The sequence below is a fragment of the Quercus suber genome, unplaced genomic scaffold, assembly GCF_002906115.3.
Source record: "Quercus suber isolate HL8 unplaced genomic scaffold, Cork oak 2.0 scaffold_32, whole genome shotgun sequence".
Lineage (NCBI taxonomy): Eukaryota > Viridiplantae > Streptophyta > Magnoliopsida > Fagales > Fagaceae > Quercus > Quercus suber.
Window position 1 is genome coordinate 1,802,896 of NW_027069497.1, and position 11,200 is coordinate 1,814,095.

Consider the following 11,200-nt stretch of genomic DNA (forward strand, 5'->3'; position numbering starts at 1 on the left):
GAGAGAGAGAGAGAGAGAGAGAGAGAGAGAGAGAGAGAGAGTTTAATTTGGTTTGTGGGTTTGATTTTTTAGGAAGAATATGAACAATAATCGTTTGGGTTTTTCATATTCTTCCAAAAAAATAAATTAAAGATTTATTTAATTTAATAATTTATTTTTAAATATAAGAAGTTTAGAATTTGTTTTTATTTATTTTTAACTAGTGTGCCTTTTTTTTTTTTTTTTATTAAAAGGCTGACTTGGAAACTTATAAATGCCAAATAAATATTTTTATTATTATTTTAAAGGTCATGTCAGCGTTTAATGGGCCAGTTGTGCCCTTTGTGCCTCTCGTAAGTAATTTTCATTATTTAGAAGGATAAAGACTAAAATTAGAAAGATTTTTCATTTTTTGGGACTAAAATAAGGGTAAAAAGTAATGACCAAAATGAAAATCAGCCAAAAATGGTATTTACACCATATATATATATATATAAAAGATTAGATTAAATATGATGATTAGACAATACAACTGTACAAGTATCAGAATAGAACAACACATCAAAAGTTTACTCATGAAGATCTTTGGGCTCATGTTCTTGATGTTCCTTCTCGTTGCCTCTTGTAAGTCTCACTCAATCTCTATTCCTTAATATTATTTTGTCTAATATTAAAATTTAATATGCTAAAAGGTCTTAAATAACTTATCCAATTACAACCCATAAGCTTATAGACTTGCAACAGAATCAAAATATATATTTTACCAAAAGTACTGTTAGGTAAACCAAATTTATTACAATTTTTTTATAAATAAAAAAAATTAATGTGGTAACTTTTGATTTGAGCAATATTACATTTATATGAAATCATTATTGATATAACTTTTAGTGTGCATCAATTAAAACAAGTCACTATAGTGGATGTTGAAAAACAATTGTGACACTAAACTCATGGGCGGCACCATGCATAGTTCAGGGGTTCAAATGAACCCTTGAGGCATTTTTTTTTATATATATAATTTTTTTTTTGTTATTTTACCCTCTTAAAATAAAAATTTGAACACTTTGATTTTAAATTTTTTTAAAACCCACCTGAAATAAGTTTAATTATGATTCTCTTAACAATATTTTGATTTTTTTAAACACAAAAAAATGCCTAACAATAAACCAATTTTATCTCAAATCTGGGAGAAATAGTAAGCCCAACAGAAAAAGTAATTTTTTTTTATCATAAATCTTTAAAAAAAAAAAAACATTTAGATCTTGACAAATTTAAATTTAATATCTCTCTCTCTCTCTCTCTCTCTCTCTCTCTCTCTCTCTCTCTCTCTCTCGTTGATATTCATGCATTGGGAAAAAATCTAAAATATATTGAACAGATAAGAATAAGTAAATTACGGGTTGATGTTTTTTTTGGAAAATGTTTTACATGCAAAACCAAACGCTAAAAGTATTTTTCAGAACACACCCTTAAACACCACTTTCTTTTAACCAAAATTTTCAATGATTACTTACTCGAATTGTAATGCAATCTTGGTGTTTTTCTACCACTTAATCTTCAAAAGTCAAGATATGACTAAATTTATTTTGAGTGAACTAGTGAAAGTTTATTTTACAAATAAGATTTTTTTTTTTTTCCGTATCAAAAAACAATTAATATTTTATCCAACAGTGTACATGGTGTCATATTATTTATAATTTTAAACTAGTCGCTTATCCGTGCAATGTATGGAAAAACTTTGCATAAATGTATAATGTATCATGAATCAAATTCAATAAGTTTTTAATTAATAGTTTTTAATAAATAAGCATCAATGATTTAGCCATGGATCAAGTCAAATTCGGCAAAATAACTAACACATGACATGAGTAAAAGTAAAATCTACTACGTTATACTAAGTTTAATTCCATACAATGCACTAGAAAACTTTACATAAATGTATAATGCCATAGCTATTGTTGACAGGTTCAGTTATTACAAAAAATGAACCAAAAAATTTAGATGTTAAAACTTTTAAAAGAAAAAAAAATATCAAATTTTGGGGAAAGATGTGGAAAATCAAAGAATCAGATATCAAAACTTCCAAAAGTCCAAAAAATTAGTCATGCAAAATGTTGGCAGTGGCTTGAGCGATAGAGAATGATCGTGATTAAGCACGTAATCAAGTTGACAAATATCACATAGATTAAACCCAAAAATAATAAGTGATGTGCCCAAATTGTATGATTTGATACACTGGCGGCTCCACCTCTAAGCTAGGGTGGTCTGACTTGCAAAAAAATGTATATATATTTGCTACCAAAAAAATAAAAAATACATACTAACCAAACTTATTGTGATCACCCTGGTAAAAATGTTGAACACTCTAACTTGAAAATCACAAGAATTTGAGTTCAACAAAAATAACTATAATGATACATCTACAGCAATTTCACAATAATTTTACAACAAATCTTATGCAGCAAGTAGTTATTGATTCTAATTTGGGTCCAACAATAACTTCACTTTTAAACCTACCAATAATAAGTTGTTGTACAAGATGTGTTGTGAAAATGTTGTGGATATAGCATTCCTCCAAAAATAATTTTGGTCCCAAAAATAATCCTTAACCCCTTAAACCCTCCTCCCCCNGTAACTCATTCAGTCCATTATATAAAAATAATCTATAATTTCATTTTTCCTTTAAAAAAGAGTGCAAAAAAAAAAAAAAAATATTGTGGTCATGAATTCTCTTTAATGACCACAGACTAACCTAAAACAATTCCTAGAGCGGCCATTGATTTGATAACCTAAAATAGGAAAACTGACCTCAATTGAAATCTACGCAAAAAAATGGTTGGAAAAAGACTCTATGTTTATGCACAATGATAGTTGATCTAGGAAGCTCCGATTACGCTTGAATCAAGGATAATTTGATATTCCCTAATTCAAGGAATAATAGGAGTTGCACAGAATCTACAGATACATTCGACATGTGTTTAAAATACAAATAACGAAATAATAATAATAACGAAGTGCATAAATAACTACGATATACTGACACAAGTTACGTATGATTTACGAGTGCAAATCTTCTATCTCACTTTTCTTACTCCATTATATACTTCACAAATAAAAATATGCCACACGTTCTTCTAATTTATTAAATGTTAAATTTATGCCTTCTATTATTTCAATTTCCTAAAATAAATAAATAAATAACACATCATATTTAGGTAATTGAAATAATAGAAGGCATAAATTTAATATTTAATAAATTAGATGGACATGTGGCATGTTTTTAGTTATGGAGTATATAGTGGAGCAGAAAGTGTGGGACAGAAGATTTGGACTCATGATTTACAATATATTTTTTTTATTGATAAGTTAGTAGGTTACAAAAAATAAACACGCCTAATGGTCATTTGAGCCAGCAATGGGTTATTATTGTTGTTTATTTATTGTTTATTTTTTAATATAGGAAATTTATTATTGAACTATAATTTTTGGTAATTTGACCATTACAATGATGAAAGGAGAGTTTAAACCTTATATGTTTCTGTTAGAAATACCATTAGGTCACCACCGTGTACTCTTAGTGTGATGGTCATCTCACGAGTACAAGTGTTTATAGAGTGTGAGGGGCAAGAGCTGAGATTTAAGTCTCTAGGAGGGAGCTTCATATATCTACACTTAGATTAGACTAGAGTAAAATTTTTACCTCAGAGCCAAAAAAGAAAAAAAAAAAAAGAAAAAAAGAAAAAAAAAAAAAAACACCATTAGGTGTAAAAACTCTTCTCAAAAATATGCCTAAACAAAATTATATCTTAAAAATTTACAAAACAATGCAATAAAAGTCACAAATTGATTTGTTGTGTGTAAATATCATTTAAAAGTGAAATTTATAAAAACCTTATTATTCTTTCTCACAAGTAATTGATCGATTATATCACTGTGTTTTATTCTCATTTCAATGTAAAATTAATTAAAATATTTTAAAAGTTAAAAATTACAGATGTTGATATTAAAACTTCAGTCAATAAAGAAGCAATAAGTTAATTGTAGCAAATTGAATAACTAATTTCATTCCGAAAAGAAAAACTGATAATTAAAACTTAAAAGTCTAAAGAAAGAGCTCAATAACATCCATAGATGGAAGGCTTATTCATCTTTATTTATTATAAAAAGCTGACAGTAAAATTAGTTCTTGGTTGCATTAATTTTACAAGGGTTGACGCACATGCATTTACCGGGAAAAGACCCATAACATACGCCCCAAAGGTAACCCTCATCTCGGCAAGCACTTGAACAGCTACGATTGTTGTAGGTTATAGCATGTACCAGAGAATGTTCTGCTCGGTCTCTGACATGGGCTTCCTATTGCTTCGGTATGCCTCACTGTCTCATCTGTAGTGGCAATTATCAAGTACATGAATTAGAAGTTTACGAAGCTGTTAAAACTTTGTTTCAATCGCTAGCTATTAGAGTAACTTTATAACCCAGGGGGATGTGAGGGTAGTTTTTCTTTTGAAAATGATGGGAGAAATTTTGGCAACTCTGGAGCTTGTTTTCCCCACCAAAAGAAATTGTTGATAGTTTGGGTAAAACTAAAATTGTAATTTTCACCCTTAATAATTCAATAGTAATGGGTTTCATTGCAATTTTTGATGCTAATGGGTCCCATTGTACTATTCAGCTAGCTTTTTAGCTTTAATTTATAGTATTTTTAACAAAAAATTTTCAGTTTCAACAAAATAAACTGTTCCCAAACGAATGGAAAACTTGTAGCTAACCAATTAAAAAGAGGCAGAAGCCTTTGAGAAAAACGGTAATATATATATATATATATATGCTAGTCGCAAACCTGTGCAATGCACGGAAAAATTACTAAGACTAAAATCTAAAGATATATTGTGTTTCCTTCTTTTGTTTTCTTGAAGAATGTTAAATAATACAGGAGCATTTATAGAAGTTCAAATCCCTATAAAATGTTCAAATCTCTTAAAACATTACACCAATATGAGAAATTAGGGTGCTTTGTTCAACCCAAGTATAAAGTTAAAATCAATCTCTAACTTCATAACTTTAGGGCCTTGAACTTTGTGCGCTAAGGTTATATTGTTATATATATATATATATATAAATTGTAAGCTAAAGCTGGCTTGATATGATATTCCTTTCTGTTACAAAAAGAATCAATGAAATAAATGTGACAAAGTAAGAGATTCCATGCCACTGGTGAGTAGTATAATTCCTCTAGTTCATGGCCAATCAAAAGCCATCTTTCTTCTATAAATTCATAAGCTACAACAAAGGAGTTGTTACACATTCTCTAAACCTTGCATATTATACACTATTGTATATTGGAAAGAGATACATCATTCTAGAGATTCAAGATATGATGAAAGGGAAAACTACTATCAAATTAAAAGAAAAAGAATATCATATCATCCTTCAAGTGAGAGCTTGAGTTCAATATGCTATTCAACAACTTCATTTGTTTAATTATTGTCTATGATTATGTAATTTATTTTTCTGTTTTTTATTCGAATTTCATAAAATAGAGTAGTCATTGGGAGAAACCATAGCCTTGTAGAGACAGTGCAAAAAAAGAAAAAAAAAATTTTAAAAGGGAGTATTATACCTTTTTTATGCAAGGCATAGGCAAGTTTGAGTAAACATTGAGTGTATATATCCACTTATTAAACCTGAAAAAAGGACATTGTACAAAATCAAATTGTGGAAAGAACAATACACTTATGTATTTTATCAAACAATTTGTGTGCATGTAACAAAAATATTTGTCAGTTACATCCGCAACAAAATAATAAAGCAAAAAAAAAAAAAAAATTGAGAAGGTGATTTTAGCATAATATAGGAAAAAAAAATTCAACCAAAAAGATTATTTTATTTTGATTTACATATAGGGCATGAATCAACAACAAATACAAACAAATTCATACCAAAGACCCTTGTAGATGATGGAAATAAAGTTGAAAATAATAACTAAACTATATATATATATGTAACTAAGCTATCGAAATTCGAATTTACCATAGTAATTCAACTACAACCTAAAAACATAAAAGAAAAAGAGGATTCTGGGTTTGCTGGTATATGTGATCGGCATTGTGGTGGCTATGGCATTGTGATTGGAAGGGAAAAAAAAAATATATATATATATATATATTTTTTTTTATTGTGTAGAAATATTATTTTAATGAGTAGAATAGGAAAATAAAAGTTGGGATATTGAGAGTGATATAAAATGGTATGGTATAAATGATAAAGTAGGTTTTGAGATGGTAAAATAGAATAGTTTGAAGAAACCTGATGCGAATGCTCTAAAATTAGAATGCAACTAAAAAAACAAACCTTATGAAATTCGCAGGTTTAGCTATGAACGATTTAGGTTAAAAAAAGAAAAAGAAAAAAAGAGAATCTCTCTCTAATAAGAGAATAAAAAACTCACCTTGCATTAAATATCCTGCCTTTAGTTTTTCAGAAATGGCAGCAACTAAAAGGATCTAAACATCGATGATAGCAGAAGACAAAAAAAAACCTATGATGAAAAATAAAACTAAAATTGAATAAAACTTTCCTAAGAAACAAAAAAAAAAAGGCCTACACAAAACAAAACCCACAATTAAAAAATTAAGGTTTAGGAAAACTGAGCTACTTACATAGATAATAAGAGTGTTCATACCACTATTATGTTTGGGTGTGAAAGCAGGGTCAGAAAGATTGAAGGTTTAGGTCCTTTGGTTGTTGTTGCTGTTAGGAAAATCAAATCAACAAAGAATTTGAAAAAAAAAAAAAAAGGAGGAAAATTGTGACGGGGCTATGTGAAGAAGAAGAAGAAGAAGAAGGATGAAAAAGAGAGTTGATTTGTATTGAAAGATCTCAAAGAGTGTCTGCGTGCTGAGTTTGTGTTTATTTTTAAAGATAAGTATCGGGTTTTATCCAAAAGAAGAAGAGATAAGTATCGGGTTTTGTTTTGGATAGAAAAATAAAATATTGTTTTTAATTTTATTTTTATTTTTTTAAATATTGTGTTGTGTTGATGTGGAAAATTTAGGTATCAGTAGAGGCTTCGATTTTATATATATACTAGTCGCTAACCCGTGCGATACACGGGATAGTTAAATAGAAATTAAATATATTTATTTTCTTCAAGGTATTGACTTGAAAATATATGAAAATAAAAACAATTGGTTCAAAATAAAAGTTCACATAAAAATAAAAATAAACACAAAACTTGTAGAAACCTAAAACAACATAATTTCAGAAGATCACAAAAGTAATACATGTAAAATTTCATAAACTTAGAAGAGTAGGTGTTAATGCTAGTTGAATGTTACTTTTATGAACACCACCACAAGCTGAATATTTCTTTTACGAACACTTCTTAGCAAATCTATCATTGTACATGGACATTTGTCCATTTGCATATTCAATATTTCTATGGTTTATGAACTGGTTCTGCAACTGTGTATGTGAAACTCATGAGATGTTTGTCTTCTTGTCCTCATTTCCTCCATGAAAGCAGGATCATAATTGAATCGAGTTATGTACTTTTTGTCAATGCTAAATCAAACCTTTCATACCTCTAGGAAATATCAGCAACTTCTTGTTAAAAAATAACATTTATATACAATAAATTTTTAATTGATAAATAGTAATAAGAATCAAACATAGCTTACCTTGATTTGATCAACAATAGAGCATCACATTTCTTACCTATCTTCCTCCTTACGACTCTCCATGTATTATGGCTTCTAGAACTCATAAGAAATTTCATCAAACACCATGTGTACATGTAAAAGAAACAACATTTAATGAAAGTGAACATTATTAAAATTGTCCATACTCAACTTTAAAATAGTAGCATAATAGTCATAAATCAATGCAAAACTACAAATGTAACGGGAAAAATCACTGTTCAATTCAAAGATTCAACTTAAATTAATCAAGGACAACCCAAGACAAATCACAAAATTAACACTAAATGTATTATGACTTTGAGAAAAAAAAATAGTAATGAATTGCTAATGGTGACGATTTGGGGGAAAAAAAAAACTTTATAGGAAAAAAATAATATGAAGAATTAAACAAACTTCACAACTTTGCAGATAATTCTTGTCATCTTTAGAGATCTTAAACCAACTATTTTCATTGCAGAAACCAAAAACATACTTGTTAAAATCCAATAAAAATTGCATACAAAGAAAAAGGGAAAAATAAAGTCCAATACCAAAAATCCAATCCAAAGGAAGAAGAAGAAGACATGGAAACTCTGCAAAAAAAAAAAAAACAAAAAAACTTAAATTAAGACAAAAGAGAAAGAGGAATGATATGCAATGCCAGTTATGTAATACTGAAAATGGAGTATTACATAACCAATGATAAAAATGAATTCTAACTAAATAGTTGAACTTTTTCTTTTTCTGATAAGTCTTCATAGTTGACAGCCATAGCAAATTCATGTTCATTTGTAAGTGAATTTAATATCAGGATTTGAATTGTAATTTGTGAGCTTGATTGAATAATTTAAAAATAGAAAATAAATTGAATATAAATTAAGTCAAATCAATGTCAAGACCATGTAAGAATTTTTTTTTTCACATTAAGTTCAGTAAAGAAAATTGAGTATAGCACATACACAACAAACTAAATTAGTGAAAAAACCTTCAACTGATCCAAGTTCAATCAAACAAACTCTGTCAATTTATATAAAATAAAAATCAGACATAGTAACTTTATTTTTTTGCTTAGAATCAAGAAAAAAAAATTTACTATTAAATTTCCACGTTACTATCATAGTATCATCATAAGAGAATTAGACCAAATGTTATAAAAGGATAACATGAGTAAGACCTGGTAGTTGAAGGAATTGAGTTTTATAAAAAATATGTGAAAAGAATCGGTTAGAAAATTATGAATATTAGCCTGCACCCATTATAGACTAGCAGATCTGGCCTTAGTATCATATAAATTAAGTACCAACACATAGTGAATAAGAGAAGGGAGAAATAATTTGTACTTTTTGGCCAATCTACTAGTGTCGGGTCCTCCCAAGCTTGGCTAGCAGCTTTGCGAGGAACTACTTTCTTCTTGGTTTATGCTTAGTGCTCAATCTCACTGCTTGCAAGGGCAACCTTTATGCTCTCAAGTGCTTTTGGTGTAATCGTTTGTGCATGTATTTGAAACAATTGTTGTGCCTGTTCAAATGCAACACTTTTAATTATAAAAATATAATATTTATTTATAAAGTAAAGAAAAAACAAAGGTCAGAGACCATCCGCACGATTTAATTCTCCTTTTCTTTTGGTTACAGACAGATTGGTGCTCTTCCCAATCATTAAAAAAAATTAATTTCATGTCACAAAGGTGGAGAATGGTGGTTTAGGGAGTGGGTTTGGCTGTGGGTCTTTGTTTTGGAAGAAGGAGAAGGGGAACGGTGGAGGAAGGTGAAGGGGTTTGCATTTTCTCTCAAAAGTGCAGATTGGTGGTTTGGGGATCGGGTTAGCTGTGAGTCTGTTTTGGAGGTAAAACTACAAATACAAAATAGAGTCAACAGACTCAAGAATCCCCCAAGTTTGAGATTACCAAGAAACTTAAATATGCAACCACATTCCAATTTCAAATTCTTTCTAGAAACATATTATTAATAAATATGCAAGAAATAGTACATAATAAAGGAAAGGTAAATACCTGACTACACTCTCCTCGTCTTGTAGTACAAAAAATCATATGTAACCCCTCCTTAATCATGTTCAGCTACAAACATGAAAAAAAGAAAAAAGAAAAATGCAAGCACCTGCAACAAAAGTGAAATAAAATAGAATACCATAGAAAAATCTGAGTAGAAATAACATAAACTAATTCACAATTGGCAAATTAACAAAGCAAAGTTCACAATTCACAAAGGTATCTAAAAGGAACCTTCACAATTAATTGTGCTTCCATTTACTTTTGCTTCACTGTTGTTTTTTTCCTCAACACCCAAACAGATGCTCAATTTGGTTAAGTTTCTCTGATCGTGAAAATACTTTGGAAGCTTTATATCAAGCAGATGGTGTGCATCTATGAAAAGTTAAATTATTTTGATTCTAGGAAAGTTAACTAACTTGGGTTGGAGGAGAAAGATGAAGAAGAAGAACATGATTTATCAGCTACGAAATCAGAGAAAGAAATCAAATTAAAAAAAAAAAAATTTAATTTAACAAATCCTTAGGTGTTAATTAATTGAAATCAACAATAATCAAACTAAAAGCAATTCAAACATTAACGAATTAGTAAAAATAAATAAAAGTTAAAATGTTTCACAGATATTTGATGCGATTCATACTAACGGATTTAATCGTAAAGAGAGAAAAGAGTTACCTTCTTTGGAAGAGTCGGCAGTTTGGGCTAATACCTTAGAGAGAATGATAGAAAGGATTAAATCTAGATTTTGAAACCCGGAGGATGAAACCCAGAGGTCTGCGTTAGGAAGAGGTGAAGTTGTTAGAGAGAAGAAGGTTTTGGATGAATATACTTGAGGGCTGAAGAGATAATCAAACAGTGGGGCCGACAAATATAGAACTGGAGAAGGGTGGTGCCGGAGAAGGTGGAGCCGTTGAGCTGCGATTTGCATGTGGGGGAACGGCAGAGCGTGGTTTGCGTTTTGGTGGAAGGAGAAGCTAGAGTGTGTTAGGGGCTTAGGGCTCCTCTGATTTTGCGTTTAAGTATTTTTTGGGTTTTAGAATTTTTTTTTTATGATTTTTTTTTTAATATTGTGCTGATGTAGAAACTTATGAGAGCTTCAAAAGTTTCGGTTTAATATATATATAGATAAATATATATATATATATGGGTCACAGTTAGATAAGTTATTTGAGATCTTTCGATTAATGGGAATTTTGAATATTATAAATAATAAACTAAAGTGTAAGAAAAATAGACAGAGAGATTTACGAGAAGCCAGGAGAAGGAAGAGCAAGAACATGAGCTGAAAGTGCTCTCTCCCCATGAGTAAATTGTTGCTATGTTGTTCTCTTCAGAATCTTATATTATCTACTGATTATATGTGTGTGTGTGAAAAGTCTAATTGTATATTTATAGTGTTTTAAAAGAAAATTTGTTCTATTTTGTTATTTACTTGCGAGTTATCTAGTTGGATGCATGAAAGACAAGTGGAAAGTAATCATTAATATTTGAGATGTTCATGCATTCGGAAAAGTCTAAAACCAATTGAACC

The 11,200-nt window shown here is 29.4% G+C and overlaps 1 long non-coding RNA gene across 3 annotated transcripts; it reads right to left on the reverse strand.

Annotated features, from left to right (window-relative positions):
- Positions 1–4,025: 4,025 nt before the first annotated feature.
- Positions 4,026–10,994, reverse strand: LOC111990557 (uncharacterized). Of its 3 annotated transcripts, XR_010627803.1 has the most exons (7): positions 10,345–10,993; positions 9,673–9,778; positions 9,002–9,179; positions 7,662–7,736; positions 6,431–7,567; positions 5,603–5,666; positions 4,026–4,365 (listed from the first exon to the last, which is right to left on the reverse strand). It is a non-coding gene; the product is annotated as an uncharacterized LOC111990557 (long non-coding RNA). The 3 variants fall into 3 exon arrangements; XR_002880665.2 differs by having other exon boundaries at positions 6,431–7,736; positions 9,673–9,738; positions 10,345–10,994; XR_002880664.2 differs by having other exon boundaries at positions 6,431–7,736; positions 10,345–10,994.
- Between the last annotated feature and the right edge of the window lie 206 nt (positions 10,995–11,200).